At 45.1% G+C, this 25,910-nt stretch overlaps 1 protein-coding gene across 4 annotated transcripts in view; it reads right to left on the bottom strand.

Annotated features, from left to right (window-relative positions):
- Window positions 1-25,910, bottom strand: part of CRACR2A (calcium release activated channel regulator 2A) — a 130,975-nt gene that overhangs the window by 80,977 nt on the left and 24,088 nt on the right. For all 4 annotated transcript variants that reach the window (XM_040642053.1, XM_040642051.1, XM_040642052.1 and 1 more), the window contains exon 3: window positions 16,153-16,232. The gene's annotated coding sequence lies outside the window, so the exon portion shown is untranslated. The remainder of the gene's footprint in view (window positions 1-16,152; window positions 16,233-25,910) is intronic.

A 25,910-nucleotide genomic window follows, 5' to 3' on the forward strand; every position in this document is an offset into this window, starting at 1 on the left:
AGATAGCTCTATATGTGGGATTTTTATCTCATAAAGAATAAGTTCAGACTTCCATTTCCAGAAAAGATGGAGTAACAGGGACTGAATTAACTTTTCCAAGTGAAATAATAGAAAATCCAAACAAAATATATTTTTAAAAATTCTTTCTAGGACACTGGACATCAGGCAGTGAAGGACAGTGATCCCTCAGCAGGGTCAGGACTAGGGTGAGCTGGAGGAGGTTCCTAAAGTGCAAAACTAAAGGAGACATTTACTCTCAGGTACTAGCCCTGTCCTTGCACAACTCTGAAAGTGAGTGTCTTAAGGGTGAGACATCTAAGGTAAATATTTAAAGAGAAATCCATCCTGAAAACTGTGCATTGAAGAGTGATTATCTTCTTAAATTTTGTACCCCAGGGACCTTACTCACTTCACCCTAGCCCAAAGCCTGTTTGTGACAGATGGGAAACAAACAAAAGGAGCCCTATTATTGCCTAGAGAGTTTTTAAGCTATGAAAGAGGGAAGGGAAATCCAGGCAGAGGCTGGCAGACTCTCCAAGTTGAGGAAACCCAACTATATGCTCCCTACAGGAAGTATAGCTTAAACATTATATGACACAAATCAGTTAAAAGCAAAAGGTTAGAAAAATATATACCACGTTAATATTAGCCAGGAGAAAGCTGAATATTAATACCAGGCAGAGTCCATTCTAGAACAAAGAATATTAATGAGAATAAAGAAAGTAATTCATAATGATAAAGAAATCAATTCACCAATAAGATAATAATAATCCTAAATATTTACACAACTAATAATAGGGCTTTAAAATGCATGAGGCAAAAAATGATAGAACTGCAAGGAGAAATAGACAAACCTACGGTCACATTCAAAGATTTCCGATATCCTCTATCAATAATTAATAAAACAAGTAGACTGAAATCAGCAAAGATACAGAAGTAAACAACGCTGTCAACGATCTTGACCTAATTGACATTTGTAGAGTACTCGACCCAACGAAAGCTCAATGTATTTCCTTTTCAAGTGCACATGGAGTATTTACCAAGACAGTCCATAGTCTGGTCCACAAAACAAGTTTCAATAAATTTTAAAGTATTCAAGTCATATAAAGTATGTACTTTAACCACAGGGAATTACATTAGAACCAATAACAGAAAGACCTCTAGAATATCCCCAAATATGTGAAAACTACATAACAGACTTATAAATAACTCATGGGTCAAAGAAGAAAAAGAAAGGAAAATGAAAAAGTATTTTTTTTAAGATTTTATTTATTTATTTGAGAGAGAGACAGCCAGCGAGAGAGGGAACACAAGCAGGGGGAGTGGGAGAGGAAGAAGCAGGCTCCCAGCGGAAGAGCCTGACATAGGGCTTGATCCCATAACGCGGGGATCAGGCTCTGAGCTGAAGGCAGACGCTTAAGGACTGAGCCACCCAGGTACCCCTGAAAAAGAATTTTGAACTAAGTGAAAATAAAAGCACAATATATCAAATTTGGTAGGATATTGCTAAAATACTACTCAGGGAAAAAATTTATCTAGACACACACATTAGAAGAGAAGAAAGATTTCAAATCAATGGCCTCAGGTTCTACTTTAAGAAACTAGAAAGAGAAGAGCAAATTATACCCAAAGTAAGGAGAAAAATACAAAGAGCCTGAGCAGAAATCAATGAAATAGAAAACAGAAAAACAATACAGAAAATTAACAAAAATAAAAGCTCGCTTTTAAAGAAGATCAATAAAGTGAGAAGACACAAATTTAATATCAGAAATTTGAGAGGTGACATATTACAAATTCTATAGACATTAAAAGGCTAAGAGAATGTTATGAACAATTCTATGCCAATAAATTTGACAATTTAGATGACATGGACAAATTCCTTAAAAATCACTAAATATCAAAGCTCACTTGAGAGGAAATAGGTAAAATAGGTAACACAACTGAAGAAATTGAACTGACGGTGACAACCCTTCCTACAAGAAAACTCAAGGCCCAGATGGCTGTATTGATGAATACTACAAATATTTGAAGAAAAACTAACACCAGTTCTACGCAAACTTTCCAGAAAACAGAATAATATGAAATACGTCCTAACATAGTCTACGAGGCCAGGATTACCTGCTACCAAAACTGGACAAAGACATTACAAGAAAAGAAAAAGTCAGGCAATATCACTCATGAACATAGATGCAAAAATTCTTTAGGAAATTTTAGCAGATTGAATCCAACACCATATATAAAAAGAATAAATACATCTTGACCAAGTGGAGTTCTATCTCAGGAATGAGAAAATGGTTTAACATTTGAAAATCAACAACGTAATTCACCATATTAACAAGTTAAAAGAGATAAACCTTATGATCATCTCAGGAGATGCAGAAAAAGCATTTGACAAAACCCTATGTCCACTCCTGATAAGAACTCTCAGAAAACCAGGAATAGGAAGGAGTTTGCCCAACCTGAAAAAGGGCATCTACAAAAAACCAACAGCTAATATCACACTTAATGGTAATAAGCCAGATGCTTTCCCCCTATGATCAAGAAAAAGACAAGAATGTCTACTCTTAATGTTTCTATCTAACATTGTGTTGGAGATTCTAGCCAGTTCACTGAGGCAAGAAAAGAAAAAAAAAGTCCAGATTGGACATGGAAAAAGTAAAATCATCTTTATTCCCAGGCGACATGATTGTCTATGTAGAAATTCTGGTGAAATTCACAAAAAGCTACTCGAACTAATAAGTGAGTTTGACAAGGTTAAGAGATACAAGCTTTCTCTACAAAAATCAATTGTATTTCTGTACAGCAATGACAAAAACTTGAAATTGAAATAAAAATACCATTTACAATAGCATCAAAAATATGAAATACTTGGGGATACAGCTGACAAAAATGTGTAACATCTGTATATAGAAAGCTTCAAAATATTGATGAGAGAAATTAGAGAAGACCAAAACAAATGGGTGAATATTCATATTCATGGTTTGGAAGAGTCTGTACTATCAAGATGTCATTTCTCCCTAAATTTGTCTCTAGATTCATCCCAATCTCAATCAAAATCCCAGCACACATTTTGTTGAAATTGACAAGCCAATCTAAAATTCATATTGAGATGCAAAGTACCTAGAATCACCAAAACAATTTTAAAAAAGAACAACATTGGAAAACTAACACTTTCTGATTTCAAAACTTATTTTAAATCTATAGTAATAAAGGCACTGACTACAGTACTGGCACAAAGACCAAAAAAAAAAAAAGAGAGAGATAAATGGAACAAAATAGAAAATGGACAATCCAGAAATAGACCCTATATTTAACTGATTTTTGACAAGAATGCAAAGGCAATGCAGCGGAGAAAGAATAATCTTTTCAGCAAATGGGACTGGAATAATTGGATATCTATTTGCAAAAAAAAAAAGAAGGTCAATGCACACCTTACACCACATACAAAAGTTGGCTCAAAATGGATCATAGACCTAAATATAATATCTAAAACTATAAAACTACAAGGAGAAAATGTCCTTGTGACCTTGGCTTAGGCAAAGATTCCTTAGGTCTAACCACAATAGCATAATACTTCAAAAAAGGGATAAATTGGACTTAGTGAAATTTTTAAATTTCTGTTGTTTGAAAGATGCCATTTAAGTACAGATTGGGAAAAAATATTTGCAAAGCATATATCTGACAGAGGATTTTGATCCAGAATATAAAAAGAATGCTTAGAATTCATTACTAAGAAAACAAAGAACTCAACTTTTTAAATGGGCAAAACATTTGAACAGCTGCTTCATCAAGTAAGATATACGGATATCAGATAGCTACATGAAAATGCTCAACGTCATTAGTCATAAGGGAAATGCAATCTAACACCATACTGAGACACCACTACGCCCCTATTAGAATGGCTAAAATGGGTGGCTCAGTAGGTTAAGCATCCAACTCTTGATCTCAGCTCAGGTCTTGATCTCAGGGTCATGAGATCAAGCCTTGCGCTGAAAAGAATGGCTTAAAAAAAAAATGGCTAGGGCGCCTGGGTGGCGCAGTCTTTAACCGTCTGCCTTCGGCTCAGGGCGTGATCCCAGCGTTCTGGGATTGAGCCCCACACCAGGCTCCTCCACTGGGAGCCTGCTTCTTCCTCTCCCACTCCCCCTGCTTGTGTTCCCTCTCTCGCTGGCTGTCTCTGTCAAATAAATAAATAAAATCTTTAAAAAAAATGGCTAAAATGAAAAGATTGACATACCGAGTCTAGGTGGAGCAATTGGGTTAGGACCACTCATACACCGCTGGTGGGATTGTGAAATGGTACAGCTCCTATGGGAAACATCTGGAGGTTTCTTTAAAAAGTCAAACAAACTTCTACGCTGCCATTCCACTCCTAAATATTTGCCCAAGAGAGTAAAAGCATTCTGTCCACACAAAGACTTGTACATGAACGTTCACAGATGCTTTATTTGTAGTAGCCAAAAACAACACAAATATTCGTCAACAGGTGAATGGGTGAGCAAACTGTCACATACGCACACAATGGAACGCTACTCTGCATTAAAAGGAATAAACTATTGATCCAAGCAACAACATGGATAAATCTTGAGACAATCCTGTGAGCAAAAAAAGCCAGACAGAAAGAGTATATAGTATTTGATCCCGTTTATATAAAATTATAAAAATGAAGACTAATTTATGGCAGAAAAAAGATAAGGGGGGGTGAAGCAGGGTGAGAAGGAGAGATTACAAATGGGTGTGGATACTTCCAGTCTTAAATGTGATCATTTCATGGACACACACACACACACGTCTACACCTACACGTCCGTATGTGCATATATAGGCGTATGTACACACACATATATATCCATACATACCTGTATATGTACATATGCATATATATCAGAACTTATCAAATCGTATACCTTTTTTTTTTTAAGATTTTATTTATTTATTTGACAGAGATAGAGACAGCCAGCGAGAGGGAACACAAGCAGGGGGACTGGGAGAGGAAGAAGCAGGCTCATATTGGAGGAGCCTGATGTGGGGCTCGATCCCATAACGCAGGGATCACGCCCTGAGCCGAAGGCAGACGCTTAACCGCTGTGTCACCCAGGCGCCCCCAAATCGTATACCTTTTTTTTCTTTGAGAGAGAGACAGAAGGAGCGTGAGCAGGGCGGGACAGAGGGGGAAGAGAATCCCAAACAGGCTCCATGCTGAGTGTAGAGAGGGACACAGAGCCCAACTCAGCCGACGTGAGGCTCGATCCCACGACCCTGAAATCATGACCTGGGCCAAAACCAAGAGTCAGACGCTCTACCGACTGAGCCACCCAGGTGCCCCTCAAATTATACACTTTAAATATGTGCAGTTTATTGTATGTCAATAGCTGAATAGAGCTATTTAAAAAGAGACAGAGATAATAGGGCCAGGCCAGTACCTTCTCATATCCCCCAACTTGCAAATCTAACCCCACCTGATTCTTCCTTCTAAATTCAACTCTGGCATGCAGGAAATGGCAGAAAATTAAGTAATTTCCCTGTGAAAATCCTCAGTCCCTTACTGTAGGGAGCTCAGTGAACTCTGCAAATAAGCGGGCAGGGCAGACCATTCATTCAGCTCCCTTTCTCTTACCCCTTCTCCCCTGGCTTGGCCTGTGATCTTTGCACAGCATCTGTGGGTTTTCCAAGGGAAACAGAAGACAAAACAACAGAAGGGCTTCTGCTTTTGTTTCAAATGCAATGGAAGCCGTGTGACTGGCTTGGCTGTTTCACACTTGAGTGAAGCCCAGGGCTGCTCTGGGCTCAAGGCTGCACTCAGCTTTCTGCCTCGAACATTTTTTGGACCAACGGACAGTACGGCCATAAGAGGGAAACCGGCGGGATATATTCCAAAGGGAAAGGGAAAACGCCATCGCCATCACAAGGGGGAACAGTGACACCACGTTTTATCTGCCTGTCTCTATCTGAACTTGCGGACCACTCTTCTCCCTCCAGAGCAGTTTCATAAAAGCCTTTATACACATATGGAAATTATCCAGCCCTCAAACATTTCCAGGAACATTTCCCAGATTTCCGAAGTCATTCTAGCAGCTTAGTAACTGCTGCAGGCGGAAAGGTCATAGATCAAACTAAATCCCTCCTAGAGGTTCTGAGCTCATTTCCCCCTTACTCAGGGCTCGGTGGAGATGGAGAGCAGCTGGTATCCCTGCACACCCCCACCCGCTGTGCACGTGCAAGCAGCCACTAAATCACCCTGATCCCCCCCCCCCCCCAGTCTCTCCTGCAGCGGGCCGTTGGGAAATCGAAAGCACAAAAGGCGTCTTCGGGATCTGCTGGAATCTCTTTAATCATCCTGCTTTAGTGGAGTTGATCTCCATGGCTCAGAGTCTCAGCCATTCACTCTGAGTGGACAGCGTCAAAAGAAGGCGGGGGGGGGCAGGCAGGTCCGTCAAACTGCAGAGGGCGCAGGAGGGGTGCTGAGCAAAGCCTTCAAACACAACTAGGAATGGATGTGAAATGCTCCCGAGGGAAGGTACACAGTGCGCCTCCTGGGCAGGAACAGGTCAAGGAGGAATCAAGGCCTCAGATGGGAGGTGTTTCCTAGGACTGAGCAAAGGCAAGACTTTCAGTCCCTTCTCCATCCTATAAAAACAGTCTGTGTAGGTCCCGGCGGACTCTCGGTGTGGGGTATGCCTTCAGGTCACGGGTCTAAGTCCACCTTCTCTGAGAAGTCTTATTGGCCGCCCAGTCTGGACTGCGTAGGCCACTGTCCCTTTGAATACTTACTGACTCTCTCACGCTTTCAGCATTAGAACATACTGCTTGGTCTGGTTGGCTAGACTTTCCAGTGTACATGCTAGGCCTTACTTCTTCCTCGAAGGCAGAAGCTCTATCTCCATAAATTTTAGTGAGCATGAAGTTGATATTTGAACATTTAAATAAACAAATGCCCCACCAATTCCCAGTCTGGTACTTGCACATAGCAGGTGCCTATAAAGTGTGTTGGCTTCTTACCTGACCATGGACAGTGAGGGCTGAAGACTGGTAAATATTTGTGGCACAATGAAAAATACATATTTGGTCTTTGCCCCTGGTTCCTGGCACAGAGGTCTTGAAATCTGAGTGAAAGGAGTGTCGTTTGCTCTTCATCAGGAGCCCCTTTTGACCGCACCTGAGTTTATGGGGGAAGCGCTGACTCTTGGTGGGCTTTTAGATACCTTCAGGATGGGGCCTGGGTGCCGGAGCAAACAACCAGGAGAGGAGACAGTTGACCTTCAGGAAGGACAGAGGGGCTGAGGCTTGAGTTCAATCACCAGTGGGCAACGACTGAATCAGTCATGACTACATAAGGAAACCATCAAAGTCCCTAACCAACCGATGGGGCTCGGGAGCTTCTGGGTTGGTGAACACAGGGTGGCGGTGAGAGGGCATGGATGCATTATACCCCCCCCCATACACACCTCCCCTTGCCCTTCTCATCTCTCCCCTTTGGCTGTTCCTGAGCTGCATTCTTTATAATAAATACGCATAAGTGAAGCACTTTCCTGAGTCCCGTGAGTCGTTCCAGCGCATCACTGATGGCGAGGAGGGGAACGTCCGGCCAGTCAGTCAGACAGATGGGCGACAGCCTGGGACTTGAGAGCGGCATCTGAGGGGGCCTGTCTTGTGGGAAGGAGCCCTCAGTTGAGGGTCAGCACTAAACTCTGGGGAGTTAGCGTCAGAGCTGAAGCGAGGCATGGGACACACATTTGTGTCAGAAACGGCGGTAAAAAAACAGACACTGCAATATTTGACAATCTGTTCTCCAGGGTGAGGAGGGGGAAAACCCTGATTTGTGGCATTTGCCTGTTTCTAGAGTGTCAGGGTTCCTATCATGGCCCATTTCAAGCTACCAGCAATCAGCCCTCACTGAGAAAGAACTTGTGAGGCTACTGTTCCTGCACAGGGTGTCCTGATGTCTGCATCCCCAGGACTGTCTGCACAGGGGAAGGTGGCTGCTGCCCCCTCAGGCCCTGCCCCCCACCTCCCCCTGCCTGAGACTTAAGGGGCACGGCCCATTTCGAATGCATCTTTTTTTTCTTAAAGATTTTATTTATTTATATGGGAGAAAGAGAAGGAGAGAGAGAGATAGAGAGAGCACAAGCAGGGGGAGGGGCAGAAGGAGAAGCAGACTCCCCACTGAGCAGGCAGCCCTATGCGGGGCTCGATCCCAGGACCCTGGGATCATGACCTGAACTGAAGGCAGATGCTCAATCGACTGAGCCACTGAGGCATCCCCTCAAATGCACCCTTGTACTTGAGGAAAATGTGCTGTGACCAAACATCAGGGTTTCATTGGTGGCCTGCCCGCTATTCATGTGCGTGCCCTTCCCCTCCTCCTCACAGCTCTGGGCAGACCCTCTGGTGGGACCAGGACAGTGAGGCGGGTATATGGCTCCTTTCGGTGAGGAACAAAGATGCCACTTTGCAGGACCCCTTTCACCACCCTACTGCTCAAGGCTGAAGTCTTTAGCACAGGAACCAGACCAGTCTGGAAAGGAGACTTTCCCTGCACTGTATGCAACTGTTACCTACTTCTTGGACACACGGTGCAGGGGGCCTTTGGACCAATCCCACCCCTTCTCCAACAGGCCTCTTACTGTAGTGGATAAGAACACAAACTCCCAAGGCCAGGCTGCCCACAGCTATGGTTATTATTCTTTTTTTTTTAAGATTTTATTTGTAAGTAATCTCTACACCCAACGTGGGGCTTGAACTTACAGCCCCTTCTGACTGAGCCAGCCAGGCACCCCTGGTTATCATTCTTTTTACGGAATTCAAGTGTGCTGCTCCACTCCAGATAAAATTCTAACAGAACTAATAAGCAAAAAAAAAAAATACTACATGAAGAGATACACTCAAGCAGCCCATAAATCTCCCACTGACCGCTGCAGCTGGGTGGGACGTCGTGGCGTGATGGCGCCCACCCAAGGCCACCGGGAAGGCCACACGCCTTGTCAGCCCAAATAAAGGGGCAGGTGTACGGAAGGAAGTGCCTTTGGGGGGGGCAATCTTACCACTCTGCTGCCTGCTGTGGCTTATGCAACCGCTATATCCTGCCTCCTCTTCCCTCAAATTAGGTCCAATTTCCTTGTTCTCGCCTCAAGGGAGACAGGGAACAGCTGTCTTCTACCTCCATAAAATAACTCTTCCAGGTCTGGACAACTATTATTAAACATCCCCCTTCACACTTCTCTTGCTCTATTATAAGATACATTAAAGGCCCTGATAACGGTTTGAGGTCTCCGTGAGATGGTTGCTGTTCACCCCAATTCCTCTAATAATTAGTGGTTGTAAACCACTTTGAAGATAAAAAGCATTTTATAAGAGCTAAGTCCTATTATGATTTGCTTTCCAATATTTCCTTGCTGATGCTGATGAGCACATCAAAGCCAAACGTCGCCACAGCGTGATATCTGGTGGTTAATTAGATCTCGTTCAAGGCGGCTGGTATATATTAAAGAAACTGCTGCAAAATTTAACAACATTAAAAAAGTGCCTGCTTTCTTCCCAACACGAACAAGCTCTTTTCAAAGGCTGTCAGGGCTGATGCCTGCAAGACAAGTGCCCGGTGAGGACCAAGAGCTAGTCGATCTTCGGGGCCTGGAGGAGAAAGACCCGATAATGACACCTGGCTTTGTATGAAGGCTTATTGGTGTCGACATGATTCTAGGGACCCTGTCTCATTTTATTTTGTTTTGGCCATCTTTCTGCGATACGAGCAAGCAAAGTAACACCATCCCTGCTTGGTGGACGAGGAAGCTACAAAATGGGCTTTAGAGGTAAACATCAGAGTATAGAGTTGGGCAAAGTTAAGGCACAAGTGATCGGGGTGACACTGATGATGCCACCCACATCCCCTGGGATATTTGTGCACACACACACACACACACACACACACGTCTGCACGCCTTTGCTTCCAACTCCCTGCACCTGTGCCTCTTAGAAGGCCAGCCCTTGGACTGCTGCCGTGGCTTCGTCCACACAGAGCCGGAAGTGCCCAGGTTCCCCAGTCACCTCAAAACAGCTGGCAGCCAACGATGGGCTGGGGCAAAGTAGGAGCTGTGATTTACAGCTTAGATCACTTTTGTGGGACCAGGCTGAGGCTGGAGCTCCACCTGACACAGCCCTTGGCCACTTCCCCTCTCTTGTCCTGCTTCCCACCCCTTTACTGCATTCTCCTGGGAGCACTGCCTCAATTCCATCCTTGCACATGGATCCCCCTCTCAGGACCTGCTTCTGGGGAACGCAGGCTAAGACAACTCTCTCGACTCAGTATTCATGAGAACATTTTGCGTGCTTCCTGTTAAATACATTCTGCCAGTTCCCCTCAATTCCAAAACCTCCTTACCAGGTCTCCAACCCGAAATATCTATGGTTCTCTGTGTCCCCCCCAGGCCACCAAGCCTCTTTACTCTCAGAGCCCCTGTTTTCCCTGGGATTGTGATATTCTAACTGCTTCTAGAAAAACTAACCTCTGGGCTCTCTGTGGGCACATGGAAAGCACTGAACCAGGCAGATGGGGTGAGAGATACAAAGATATATTTAAGACTATCCCTTTCCTCAATGAATTTACAATTTTGCAGGGAGACAAGATACCAATAAAGGAGGTAGAGGATGAGAGCCACATGGGTGCACACGAGGAAAACTTCAGGAGCAAGCAACGCTCGGAACAGCCCCCCAAAACGAGGCCACTGTCCACAGCACTCCACACCATCCAATTCTGGCTCTTTTATTTAATCTTAAATGTTCGAGAAAATGGAGGTCAGCTCTGGCAGAGATAATCCGAATGAGTGGGTAATCCATAAAAAGACCAGCTTGCATTTAATTCTGGTTTGCGTTATGTTTTTTTAAATAGTACTTCCTTGGGAAACAGCTTCATAGAGGTTAAGTAATTTGTCTTAAGAAAACAGCTAATTAGGGGCGCCTGGGTGGCGCAGTCGTTAAGCGTCTGCCTTCGGCTCAGGGCATGATCCCGACGTTGTGGGATCGAGCCCCACATCAGGCTCCTCTGCTACGAGCCTGCTTCTTTCTCTCCCACTCCCCCTGCTTGTGTTCCCTCTCTCGCTGGCTGTCTCTGTCAACTAAATAAATAAAATCTTAAAAAAAAAAAAAAAAGAAAGAAAGAAAACAGCTAATTAGTGACGTAGTGTGAATTCAATCCTAAGCCTTCCTGCCTCTTTAAAACCTCAGTTTCTCTACCTGTGAAATGGGACCAATGATTCCCACTTCACTGAATTGTGATAAGAGTTCAAAAAAATAATATACACAGGGTATCAAAAAAATCGGGTGCAATAAGCATGATATAGTAGGTGATGAGTATTATTATTCCCAGAGGTGATGTTATTGAGCCAAAGTGTATTTTATATGCATATTTTAAAGGTTCTTAATACAGACTACCAAACTGCTTTCCAAAAACAAAAACAAAAAAACACAAAAAACAAAAACAAAAACAAAACCCCAAACACAGTTAAGCAAGCCAGGACAGCATTGCCAAGGGGAGCTGACCATGCCTTCTTCCTGCTTTCAGGATAAATCTTACATCTGTAGGACGACCACCACCTCTTTCTAGACATCTTCCTCCACCTCCCTCACCACATTCGCTGCCCCCCAAATGATTTCCTATTCTCTCGGCAATTAATTCTCTCGGCATCTTCAAACATACTGTTTACTTGCCTGGCATGCCCCTCCCCTTGTCTATGCTAAGTCCCATGAACACTGAAGAATTGCATTTAAAGAACACTTTCTCTAAGAAATCCTCTTGACCTCAGCACAGTCTGACTTACATGCTCTTCCTTTGGGTTTCCAGAGCCTGCTGGACTCACGTCTGCTGCAGGGATTAGTCATGGTAGAGATTCACTTGTCAGTGCTCCTCCATCCCCCTCTCTCTCTCTCTCTCTCTCTCTCTCTCACACACACACACACACACACCACCTGCAAATGCCTTGAAAGAATGGATCACATCTCATTCCCTGCACCTAGCAAAATATCTGGCTCACTGACAAAGCTAAGTGAATGAACATCTATAAATAATAATAAACATGCGAGCCCATGTCCTCTTTTCTGATTTAAGCTGAAGCAGAAAAGGAAACCAAGCAGCACTGTTTCACGTACCTCTACAACAGCCACTCAACGAGCTAAATTCAAACATTTTCCCCCAGGTCACAATCCTGCAAGAATTGCAATGAGTTTGGATAGCATATTCTTATCACGAATTTTAGTGGCTGGTAGAAAATGAAAGGGGAAGAAGGACAACAATGAATCCAAACTGCAAAGATAAGCCTACCTGGCAACTCAGCTTAACCTCACCTCATCAAACCTCCGGTCTGAGTTCCTTCTCTATTACCCATTCTTGTTCTGTCTCAAGCTCCTCTAACAAGAGGCTGACAGGAACCACAGTGCCTTAAAAGGTTTTGACTAGGCATCGAAAAATCTGATTCAAGTGCTGACTTCACCACATTGTAGCCTTGGGAAAATGGGTTCATTTCTCTGAAGAGGTTATTCTACCTCTTCATCCCAACGGAGGAAGGTCAGATGACACACTGAAAGTGGGAGTGAATTGCAGTGCTACATACAAACACAAATATATCCTTATCATTGCTACAGGAGAGAGCAGAGAGCAGAGGAAGGAAAGCAGAAGACAGGGGGCATGCTCCCCTGGGGAATGGATTCCTGTGAACAACTGTGGAACAGCAAATCATAGACAGAGGCCAGCAAAGGTTCCAGGCTTTTCTGCCCCATGTCAAAGAGCTAGGAAAAGTGACGAACTTTCTCCTGCAGAGGCATTGCTTAAACAAACTTAAGTGACATCTACTTATTTCACCAATTTCCCCAATGTAGTAGAGCTGACCTCTGTCATCCAGGTTTTAAGAAATGATGTACTCATATCCCTGATGAATAGATGCAAAAATTCTCAACAAAATACTAGCAAACCGAACTCACCAGCACTGTTAAAAGGATCATACACCACGATCAAGTGGGTTTCATCCCTGGGTTGCACACATGGTTCAACATATGCAAATCAATGAATATGATACATCACATCGATGAAATGAATTATTATAAAATCATATGATCACCTCAATAGATGCAGAGAAAGCATTTGACATTCAACATCCATTCATGATAAGAACTCTCAAAAAATTGGGTACAAAAAAACGTACCTCAACATAATAAAGGCCATATATGAAAAGTACACAGCTAACACCATACTCACTGGTGAAAGGTTGAAAGCTTTTCCCCTAAGATCAGGAACAAGACAAGGATGCCAATCCTCACCACTCCTAATCAACACACTAGAAGTTCTAGCCACAGCAATCAGGCACAGAAAATAAGTAACAAGCATCCAAACTGGAAAGGAAGAAGTAAAATCGTCTGTGTGTTGATAACATGATTTTATGTACAGAAGATCCTAAAAAGTCCACCAAAAAACTGTTAGATCTGATAAAAAAATCAGTAAAGTTGCAGGATACAAAATCAATATACGAAATCAGTATTATTTCTGTACACTAACAACAAATTATCTGAAAAAGAAATTGAAAAAAAAATCCTGTTTACAATAGGATCAAAAATAAAACACTTAGGAATAAATTTAACCAAGAGGGTAAAACATCTAAACACTAAAAACTATGAGACATTAATAAAGGAAATTAAAGAAGATACAAATAAATGGAAAGATATCCCATGTTCATGGATTAGAAGAATTAATATTGTTAAAATGTCCATAACTGAACTGGAAGAAATCAGAGAGGGAGACAAACCATGAGAGACTCTGGACTCTGGGACACAAGCTGAGGGTTACAGAAGGGAGGCGGGTGGGAGGATGGGGTAGCCGGGTGATGGGTATTAAGGAGGGCACATGTTGTGATGAGCACTGGGTGTTATATGCAACTAATGAATCATTACTACTACATCAAAAACTAATGATGTACTATATGCTGGGTAACTGAACATAATAAAAAAAAATGTCCATACTACCCAAAGCTGTCTACAGATTCAATGCAATCCCTCTTAAGATTCCAATGGTATTTTTTGCAGAAATAGAAAAAACAATCCTAAAATTATTTTGGAACCACAAAAGACTCCAAAGAGCTAAAGCATACCTGAGAAAGAGGGATAGAACTGAAGGTATCATGCTTCCTGCTTTCAAGCCATACTATAAAGCTGTAGTAATCAAAACAGTACGGTACCAGCATAAAGACAGATGTATATACCAATGGAACATAATTGAGCCCCCAAATAAACCCACACATATACATTCACAAAAATTAACTTGAAATGGATTAAAAACTTAAATGTAGGGATGGCTGGGTGGCTCAGTCATTAAGTGTCTGCCTTCAGCTCAGGTCATGATCCCAGCGTTCTGGGATTGAGCCCTGTGTTGGGCTCCCTGCTTAGTGGGAAGCCTGCTTCTCCCTCTCCCATTCCCCCTGCTTGTGTTCCCTCTCTCGCTGTCTCTCTCTCTGTCAGATAAATAAATAAAATCTTTAAAAAAAAAAACTTACATGTAAGACCTGACACTACAAAACTTCTAGAAAAAAAACATAGGGAAAAACTCTTTGACACTGGTCTTGGCAACATTTTTTTGGGTATTTGGGTATGACAACAGAAGCAAAGGCAACAAAAGCAAAAATAAACAAGTGGAACTACATCAACTAAAAAAGCTTCTGCACAGGAAAAGAAACCAGCAACAAAATAAAAAAGCAACCTACAAAATGTAAGAAAATACTTGCAAACCACATATCTGATAAGGGTTATATTTAAAACATATAAGAAAATGATACAAGTCAATAGCAAAACAGAAACAAAACCAACAAAAAACCCCAAATAATCCAATTAAAAATGAACAAAGGACCTAAATGAACATTTTTCCAAAAAAGATATTCATTTAAACAGACAACAAGGACGTGAAAATGTGCTCAACATCACTCATCATCAGGGAAATGCAAATCAAAACCACAATGAGATACCACCTCCTACTGTTAGAACAGCTCTTCTCAAAAAGACATGGTGAGGTGAGGACATGGAGAAAAGGGAAGCCTGTGCACTGGGTGGGAACGCAAACTGGTGCACCCACTGTGGAAAAGAGTATGGAGGTTCCTCAAAAAGTTAAAAATAGAACCACCACACAATCCAACAGTTCAATTTCTGGGTATATATCCAAAGGAAATAAAATAATTACCTCAAGGAGATACCTATATCCCCATGTTCACTGCGGCATTGTTTACAATAGCCAAGACGTGGAAACAACCTAAAGTATCCATCGATGGATGAATTCATAGAGAAATATGATACATTACATATCACATATATATGTGTGTGATAATAATATATATGAATAATATAACATGAATAATATAATCTTATATGTAAATAAGATATTTATATCTCTATGTTTATATATAAATAAGATATTATTCAGCCATAAAATGTAATATACTCAGCCACAAAAAAAGAAGAAATCCTGCCATTTGTGACAACACAAATCTCGAGGGCATTATGCTGAGTGACATATGTCAGAGAAAGACAAATACTGTATGATCTCACTTACAGGTGGAATCTAAAAAACACAGAACTCATAGAAACAGAGAACAGATTGGTGGCTGCCAGACGTGGGGAATGGGGGGCGGGGGGAATGGGTGAAGGTGGTCAAAAATCATAAACTTCTAGTTATTCGATAAATAAGTCCTGGGGATGTAATGTACAGGGTGGTGACTAGCATTGACAATACTGTATTGTATCTTTGAAAGTGGGTGAGAGAGCTGACCTGAAAGTTCTTATCACAAGAGAAAAATTGTAACTATGTGCTGTGATAGACATAAACAAAACTAAATGTGCTAATTGTTTCTCAATTACACATCTATGAAATCATTCTATTGTACCCCTTAAGCTTATACAATGTTATATGTTCAATAACATATGTATTTCAATAAAGCTGGAAAAAAAGAAGAAAGGAACTGTCCTCCAGAAGGCTTGGGAGAAATGGCCTGTCTGCAGACTCGGGTTCTCGAATCTAAGCAATGCTTGATGATCCCCACAGGTCCTAGGAACAGCTGCAGTGGCACCACCCCAGGCCTGAAGACGGGGGCCGAGGGAAGCAGTCTTCCCACCTTTGGTTTTTCTTACTTACCTCGTAGGTCCTGACCTCTCAGAGGACCGGTAACTCCTCACGTCTAGGGGCACAGTTGCTACTCGTGATTTGAATCCCACCTAGGAAACACACAGAGATGAATCACACCTTGTTTTCCCCCGGGGGCCACAGTGGAAGGGGTTTTATGCTAATCGGGGCAACATTGGAGGAACCGTCCCTCCCAGCAGGGCTGCAATGACCCAATAGAAAACAGGCCTAGTCCCACCCTTTTCCAGGTTTTGGAAAGGAGGAGAGGTGGAGGGGTAGCTGTGGGAAGTGTGTTTAGCGGCCTGAGTCTGGCAACTATCTGCCCAGGAAGGGCAGAGCTTTGTGCATGAGAAGGGGGTAGCCTCAGGACTAACTGGATAGCCCCTCTCAAAGCCCCACCCCTCAGCAGTGCTCTTGAAGCTCCTTTGTACCCAACCTGCAGATGCTGTCTACACCGCTGAAGCTCATCCTTGAAACGGACATGCAGAATCGTGAACAGAATCACTGTCTTACCTAAGAAGGCACTGCAGTCGTGTTTCTAAGAAAAGCCTAAGGGCCCCACAAGGAAAGCAAGCTGAGAGGTGCTGGAGGAAGAACGGGCTCTGGGACAAGGAGATGATAGGCCACCTTGCCTAATACAGCCTGGGCATGTTAAGACTGTGGACCTGCAGAGGAAATTTGCAGAATGCATTGGCCACAGGCTAAGCAGCATGGTCTGAGGCAGCAGTGGTGATTCAAGGGGGTTAGGATTATCTCTCACACCACTGCTGAGGCCCAATCTCCAACTACGGCTGGATCTGGCAGACCCGATGTATATCACCAGTGAATTTGGCCTCTGTACAGCTCATATGCACAAGTTATCCGAAGCAAATGCTTCCTATTCCATGTGAAGTAATATGGCACTTGGGCGTTCCTTCCTTCATTCAATAAATATTTACTATGGGCAGGTACTGTTTTAAGTGCCAAAAGACAGCACTAAGTCAAATCCAGCAAGCTTTTGAACTTGTGGGACTTACATTCCAGTGGAGAGAAACAATAAATACACAAACTCTGTAAGTACCTTCAGATAGCGGCAAGTGCTGGAAGGAGATACCCACCCTCCCGAAGTCACCTCTGGGTACCCCTCACTGCCATTGCTGCCCAGGGTGCTGCAAGCAACCAGAGCGCAGAGGCCCCACCTCTAGTAGTTTCCCTGGCAGCGGCCTTCACAAAGCCTGGAAATGGGAGAACAGAAGTGGCATGTCACCCTGTCTGCCCCCAGCTGCCAATACCTGGGAAGCTTAGGTCATACCTATTTAGAAACGAAAAATTACTTAGGCTATACACGGAGACATTGATAGTATTATTTCTAGATGGTAATCTTAAGAGATAATTTATTTTTATTTTCTTCTGAATTTTCTAATGTTTTTATTATTACAATGTATTCGTTTTGCAGTAATGGAAAAGAAATCTCTTTTTAAATGAGAAGATAAGCCTAGCCAAATCAAATTAATAAGAAATACAGCTGGGAGGGCACCTGGGTGGCTCAGTTGGTTAAGCATCTGCCTTCAGTTCAGGTCATGTTCCCGGAGTCCTGGGATCAGGATCCAGCCCCCAGTCCATCAGGATCCAGCCTTATCTCGGGCTCCCTGCTCTGCGGGGAGTCTGCCTCTCCCTCTGCCCTTCCCCCAACTCGTGCTAGCTCTCTCTCTCTCTCTCTCTCTCTCTCTCTCTCTCAAGTGAATAAATGAAATCATAAAAAATGAAAAGAAATATATTTGGATGGGTAGGCAGGGACCAGATCTCAGGATGGTGAATAACATCTTTCCACACCACTTTGTAGCTTATAAAGCAACTGCACCAAATTATCTTCCTCGACCCTCACGAGAGTTTCTCAAGGTTACACAGAAAAAAAAAAAAACCCTCAGTGCAGGAAAATACCTGACCGTTAGGTCCCTGACTCCTCGGCCAGTATGTTTTTCATCACTCCACCTGCCCTTCTGTAGCTGACCTCATTTCTCTTTACAGCTGAAGCCTGCAGAAAGCCTTTGAGCACCCCAGGTCCTAACTCCCCTTCTCTCTGCCTTCACCCTCCCCTACAGCGACTTTCGTTCAAATGCGCATTTACTGAACTAGTCTTTACTGAGCCCCTACCAGGTTCTGAGCATTGTACTAGGTGCTTAGGATACAGCACCAAAAAGAACCAAAAAGGCCCCCAGGGCAGGGGAGAGGCTTTAACTAATGAATGAATATATAATACAAATGTAACCACAGTGAAATAAAAGTAAAGAGGGTTATGCAAAAAATTAGCACCAAAGGGAGCAGATTGGGACTGGGGCACGACCAGCCCTTGGCTCGAAAATGAGCAACACATTGTCACTGAGTCCCCAAGGTAAGTCAGGCAGATATTCTAGTTGGAGGCCAAAATTACAACAGCCCAGATCTCAGAGAACGCATATTCTGGATAGAGAGGCAGCAGGCAAAGCCAAATGAAAAGTTAATTAAGGACTTCATGCACACTAACGGTAATGAAACAGCCCCCTAAACCCTCTCTGGAACAGAGAGGAGTTTACCAAGCACTTCATCACAGCTGTCACAAGTCAACATCTGAGATGTCACAAGGGGATTGTCGCTGGGAGAGGTCACTCACAGAAGTCTGGGAACGGGAGAGAAGGGCATGACCACACAGAAAATGTGCAGCTAACCATTTAGGACAGGAGCTTCTGTGTCTGAGTGGTGCGGGCTTGACCGCGAGACTGTAAGACATTACAGGTGGGAGAGGACTGGAGGGCACTGACCTGCTGGAAAGTCTTCCGTGCAGAAGGTGGGACTTGAGTGGCCTTGGAGAGGGAATGGGATTTGGGGGCTCTTCAGGGTCATCTCATTTACAAAGGCCACCAGGATGTCCGGAACCTGGGGCACAGTCTGGGCACTTTGTCTTCCAGACTCTGGTGGCTGCTTCCTGGCTTCTCGCCTGTTTGGGGACTGGAGTGGGGAAGCCTTGGTCCCTCTAACATGTCTGAGTGTTTCTAAGCATCCCTCTAGCTGTGCTCTGAAGAGCCAGGAGCGCTGCTGGCCACCCAACGCTGAACATAAAGACTGATTTCAGCACCAGGCAGCCTGGCAAACGAAGAGAACACCTGGCTAATTAGGGCGCCTGTGCATGGGGTTTTCCTGCAATATATCCATAAGTGAAGCTCAGAAGCTTCCGGGTGCTGGGAGCCACTGGGAACACGATATTCAAGCCAGGTTCTGTTCTCAATTGTCATTTGCAATCACAGCACCACCGCAGGGATCTGGGCTACAGTGAGCGACCCGCATTCACCAGCCACTAAAAGGTAACAGTAGCAATAAATATTTAATAATAGTAGCAAACTTTCATATGGGGCTTGAGAGTCCAGAGAGGCTTTTGTAATCTATTGCTACATGGTTTTCAAAGGTGCTGCTGCCTTATTTGTGGTAAGAACAGTCCATGCCTCCAGTACAGCAGCCGGGGCGGGGCTGGCGCTGGGGTGCTGGACATCCCGCAGATACCCCTCGCCGTGACACTGAGTCATCTTTAATGACACCTGCATCTCCAAGGCACTTTGACTGGGCAGTGTGGCCTGTGGGTGGCGGAGGAGAGCCTTGGGTGAAGGCTCTGGGAACCTCTGTTCATCCCGGATCCCATTCTGTGCCTTCCCTGCTTGAGGAATACAAGGCTGTGGCTTTAGATGGCCCTGGGTTTGGGTTCGAGTCCCAGCTCTGTCCCTCACGACCTGTGTTATCTACCTTCTCTGGGCCACCTTCCTGCTCCATTAAACAGGTAATAGGAGTCTGTCTCGAAAAGCTGTCCTGAAGGTAGTAAGACAGAGAGCCCATGAAGAGCCCAGCACAGGGCCTGCCCCTACTTGGCCCTCAGTATACTGATTCCATTACTGTTCTTATCACAGAGAGACAGGACTGTGTCATTCCGTCGACCAAACCCGCAGACGAGGCCCGGACTCATGGCACAGACATTGTCCCTCTTGCTTGGTGAAATCAGCATGCTGTGGCAGGGTGGACCCGGGTGCCTGGGGAGGCCCCTGGGTTTCCGTAGGCAGCATTCTCCTGCAGCAGGCGGGCAGGCAGACAGGGCCAGCCGTGGAGCATTTCCCCGGGCTGCCGTCTTGCTCCTGAGCCCCACAACGGCCCTGTCCACTGTGGAAGCTGCAAACCACAGGAGGCCATCGAGCACCTGCTGTGTGGCCAGTCCCGACTGAGATGTGTTGTAAGAATAACCTTGTACAGAAAAAAAGGTATGTCGAAGACCGGATTAACACATTCATAGACTGACTACGTGTGAAATGATATTTGGGGTATATCAGATCAAATAAAATGTTGATAAAATTAATTTCCCCTGTTTCTTTTACTTTTTTCTGAAGTGGCTCCTAGAACATTGAAAAGTACACGTGTGGCTGCCGTTCGATCCCTAACACAGCACAGCCCGGGCAAGTCAGCTCCACCAAGGCCGAGGCTTGTGGCTTCGGTTCACTGCTGTGTCGTTCAGTGAGTGAGCCTCCAAGGGTGTGAGAAGCCGGAGGCCGTGCTCGAGAAGGTGGGGACAATCCTGAGGCAGTTTGGGGACAGTGTGGGTTTCCTAAGATGAGTAACCTAAGTCTGGAAAAAGTATTAAAAACGTGTCTCCAAACAGCCAGATTCAAAGCAAGTGCATCTCAAATCTATGCTCTTTCCGCTAGATCCCTTTACCTCCCACAGCAATATAGAGTTGCAGAGAGAAAAGTAGATATTGGATTTTTTTTTTTTTGGAAGTCTACTCCCTCACATTAGTACTAATGTCCTCGCGTGGGAAAGTGGCTTGGCCTCCTTGGACCCTGGGCTCCTCATCTCTTCTGTACTCCGTGAGCCACGAGACCACATCAATTTCTTTTTCCTGGTATGTAGAGAGAAGAAATCCCCTGCCAGAAGGTAGGCTCCAAGGCTGAGCCCTAAATATTTTCTCAGTCTCCTCGCCACTCTTCGGCTCCCAGAGAGGCTCTCCGGCTGGGATTTCTCCACATCACCCGAATCAATAATTGGTTTGTTTAAGGGTTCGCTTTGATTTTACTCAGTTTTAGATGCTTTTCATCAGAAGCCAAAACCTTGCAGACTTTTTTCCTTGATCTTGTAATGAAATTCCCTCAGAGGTATTTAATTCTAGATAGAGCTTCAGCTATGCCACAGATCCTTTAAAGGAAAAAAAGACATCTAAATAACAAACATCGTGCCATCTTCAAATAAAAACCTCAGAAGGCAAACAGGCTTGTCTCCCTTACATCTGCCTCTACTCTTCTGTTGCCAACTCTACCGACGAATTCCCTACATTTTGTTTCAAAAAAAAGGAAGGTACTCAATATACCACAGCCTCTCATGTTCCCACACATGCCCTGAAGGGATCCCGATGCTCTGTGAACATTCTCTGCTGCTTTTATGCCAAACACGCTTGTGTGCTCTGCTTGGCTCTCACCTGGGGCCCGCTGAGTGAATTCCCCTCCTGACTTGGTCCCAGCCTNCCTACACGGAGCTTTCTGGAAAAGAGCCCATGGTATTTCCATTCCCAACCCTGGCTCAAAGGCCTCTTGAATTTTAACCGAAGAAAAGAGTATTTTCGAGCCCAAACTGATTTCTTGGAGAAGATCTCACCCACCTCTCCCCACCCCGGGGTGAAACGCCAACACTATTTTTGATCAGAAAGGATAAAAAAAGATGTACCAGACTCAACCGTGTCATTCCAAAGCAAGAGAAGGGCCTCAGCCAGGTACCGGGGGTAGAGCTGCCTTTTCAACGCAACCCGATGCCGGATGCAGAACACGTGTCATCACCTACCCGTGTCTCAGCCACTTGTTGTATCGTTACGGATTTCTGTTGCCTTCCCTGTCACCCAGCAGACCGGTGCTTGAGGAATGCACACTGGTTTTAAACAAGCAGCAAGCACCGAGGCAAAAAATCTGCTTTTTCAAAATAAGGGTGTGCTGCATTCCAAAGCCAAACAAATTCCACCCATTGGTTCTCTTCAGCTCACGTTTAGGGAGGGACCCCTTAGTGCGAGACGTGTCAGGTAACAGGAATAAAAAGTGAGCAGCCCATTATCCGTGCCCTCAAAAGCTCACAGTCTGATGGAGATAGATGTACATGACAAACTTGAATGGAAGGCAGAATGAGGAAAGGTGTAAGAAAAGCGTGTGTGTGTCCTAAAAAAGGATGGGAAGAAACAGACCCCGATGTTATGTTATGTTAATAGTGAGCATCTCCGTGTATTGGATCTATGGGTAATTTTTTTCCTCTTCTTTACCATTTTATTATATTCTCTGATAGTTCTTTTTATGATAAACATACATTACTTGTAAATAAAGTCTGTTTTTCAAGAAAAAATTCAACAGATTATAAAGGACAACTATTTGGGTGATAGATTAAGACTTTGTGGAGGGGCGCCTAGGTGGCTCAGTTGTTAAGCGTCTGCCTTCAGCTCGGGGCGTGATCCCGGGGTCCTGGGATCGAGCCACACATCGGGCTCCCTGCTCTGCTGGGAGCCTGCTTCTTCCTCTCCCACTCCCCCTGCTTGTGTTGCCTCTCTCACTGCCTGTCTCTCTGTCAAATAAATAAATACATAAATAAATAAAATCTTTAAAAAAAAAAGAAAAGACTTTGTGGAGAACAGGTGTGTCCATGGGCCCCATAGGACAGGTAGAATTGGGTAGTGAGGTGAGGGGAGATGACCTCAGGCAAAGGAACAGCACGACACAGCCCCCAGAGCTGGAGCGATGGAGAGGACGATTTGGAAATATGTGAGTAAGAAGACAGTACACACAGGCACCCACCTAGAGTGAGAAGCACAGCTGGGGGGGCTGGAGGGGGCCTCCAACACCATGCCAAGTAGACTCGATTGCTTATTCTTTGTGTTCCTATGGCCCTTCGTGTTGGTTGCTAATGTACCACTCATCACACGGCATTATACTTGGTTGTATTCACATCTATCCCCCACGAAATTTTAGCTCTCAGAGGTCAGGGATCATGGCTCATTCACTCTGTAACCATAGTACCTAGCATAACAACTAGCGCATAACAGGAGTCAACAGATGCTTCTTGGATGAACTGAATTCTAAGAGGATTACTCTTTGTTTTGTAGGTAGTAAGGAGTTGGAATCATCAAGACATCCAGAGCCGAACATATTTCAGGCAGTTAATATGTGCCAAGCACTCCGCTAGCTGCAAAACTATATTGTCTTCATTGGTCCTATCTCTAATCCTGTGCGATTTCGTCCACCCTTGTTTACACACAAGGCTCAGAAAGGTTGAGTAACATCCCTCAGGTCATACAGTCAGTGGTCAGAGAAGCCAGGACGGTCTGAAGACAGTGTGGAGGATGGGGTCAAACAGAAACATTGCAGAAACAAGGAGACTACACCAGTTCGAGGCTGTAGGGACCTGAGTTGGCCCAGCTGCTCAGAGCATGGAAGTGCAGAAGTGGACGGGGGGCAGTCTGGAGGCAGTGCTCAGAACAGAGGGCTGACCATTCCTTAACTGCTTCATTTATTATTTCTGATGTCAACATAGGACACACAGCACCCACGGGGGCTCGCCCTGTACCTGGAAGACCTCCCGCCCATCAGAAGTAGGACTTATGGAAAGAGCCCCTCCCCAGGCTGTGCTCTGCCTTAGGGTCACAGTGAGGTTAGGGCCTCGGGAAGGGGCAGCTAAGTGCTCCCGTGAGACTTGACACCAGCAGTGGTCTTCCATGCCTGCTCACTAACGTTGGCCTCACATCTCATTTGAAGATGCTCTTCTCCTTCACAATCCACAGTGGGCAAGGATGAGTACTCAGGTTCCTGGAGGCAGGCGGATGCCTGGGATGCCCTCTAGCAGGACACCGTATCCAGCAGATCCCAAAATTACTCCTGAAGCTAACAGCTCCATTCTGACCTGCACCCAGCATTCTGCAGCCTCTCTGTCAACATTAGAACAGTAGCCACTGATCTAACAGTGCCATGGGGTGGCGTCCATAGAAGGAAGTGACCTCCTTCCTTTTAAGGCATTCATTCCCAGAAGATGAAATGAAAGCGTTCTTATGCCCTTCTCGAGTTTCTGGGACAGTGGGTAATGTTACATCCCCAACACAGCTGACAGTTGAAGACTAAGAATAACCACAGGTTGGTTGCTCCCCCGTTTCCTCTTCTCTCTGCCTCCAATCCAGGCGCCCACACCCACCCCCAGCTCCGTGCACTGCGGTCCCTAGATGGTTCTTCCCAGGCGGCGTTTGATTGCTTCTCTACCCTGAAGGCAAACATACTCAGGTGACCTCTCTGCTCCCACACTGCGGGTCCTCCCTGAGCTGGCTGTTGAGCGCAATGCCTGGGAAATGCACACACAAGATGCAGCAATGTGATCAGTGAGCCCACGTCCGGGGCGCTCTCACCCCCTCTCAGCTTCTGTGCACCAGCCAGAAAGGTCAAGGAGGACAGCAAGTTCCCAGCATTGTCGATGAACGATTTCCCTGGCTTCCGTTTGCAGACAACAGGGCATGGGTCCGTGTTCCTTCCTGCAGTGCCCGCAAGATGCCTTCACATCTGCACGTACCTTGAGGTCGGCTGCTTCCCTTCCAGCGCAGTGGACTGAGGACGGTCCCTCTGGAGTTCATCAGAAGTGATACGACTGCACTGAGGGATCGGCAGTGGGATCAATGTCTAAGACCTCAGCAGACCCAGCCAACGGCAGCAGCAATACCGCCCGGATTTCCAGGGCTGGAAAGCAACGGCTTTGCTCGCATGTGAAGCCCCCAGTGGGGGGCCCTGCTGGTGTGGGAAGAGGTGAGAGCAGAATGGATTCAGGAACCAGTGACAGGAATCCAATATAGACTTGAGTGTTGAGGTGCACATCTCCAGCCAGGCAGGAGGGTGCCCCTAAAACATCGCCCTGTCACTCCCTCCTCAGCACCCCTCAGCGGCTCCCACGCTTGCAGAAGGAGGTGCAAACTCGCTTCCTGGGCTTCTGGGGCCCTTTCTGGTCCTAAGAGGTATTGCAAAGGCGATTCCCTGAAGCAGGATGGGCCAGCACGGAGAGGAGGGCATCTTTCTTAGCAACAGGAATCGTCCACACCCAGGGATTCTCTGGTGGGCTCTCTGCAGAATTCGTTCTACTCCTCTTAGAGGGCCATTCTCTGTTCTCGCCAGCCTGCTGCCCATCCTCCCTCCAGCCACGCCTTCTTGCTCGCACTCATTTTGCTGCCATATCTAAAAAACTCCTGGGGCGCCTGGGTGGCCCAGAGTTGGTTAAGTGGCCAACTCTTGATTTCAGCCCAGGTCATGATCTCAGGGTCCTGGGATCCAGCCCCCCGCTGGGCTCCGTGCTCAGCAGGGAGTCTGCTTGGGGATTTCTCACCCTCTCCCTCTGCCCCTCCCCCACTCAGATAAATAACTTAATTTTTAAAAATTAAAAATTGAAAAATTTTTAAAACCTCCTGTATTCCTTCCCTCTTACCAAATGTTACCCAACCCTCAGGCAGTGTCTTGGTTTTCCAGAGCTGCATAACAAATCATCACAAACCAGGTGTCTTAAAATAGCAGAGACGTCTTCTCTCACGGTTCTGGAGGCGGGAAGTCCTACATCTAGTTGTCCACGGGCTGTGCCCTCCGAAGGCGCTAGGGGAGAAATCAGTCCTTACTTGTTCTGGCTTCTGGGGGTTCCATAAGAGCAAACCTGTGCCTCTGTCCTCACGTGGCCTTCTCCTCTCCTCTCTGTGTCTGTCCTGTGTGCCCGTAAGCGTCTATAAGGACACT

Source organism: Ursus maritimus, unplaced genomic scaffold, assembly GCF_017311325.1.
Source record: "Ursus maritimus isolate PB19 unplaced genomic scaffold, ASM1731132v1 scaffold_26, whole genome shotgun sequence".
NCBI classification, from domain to species: domain Eukaryota; kingdom Metazoa; phylum Chordata; class Mammalia; order Carnivora; family Ursidae; genus Ursus; species Ursus maritimus.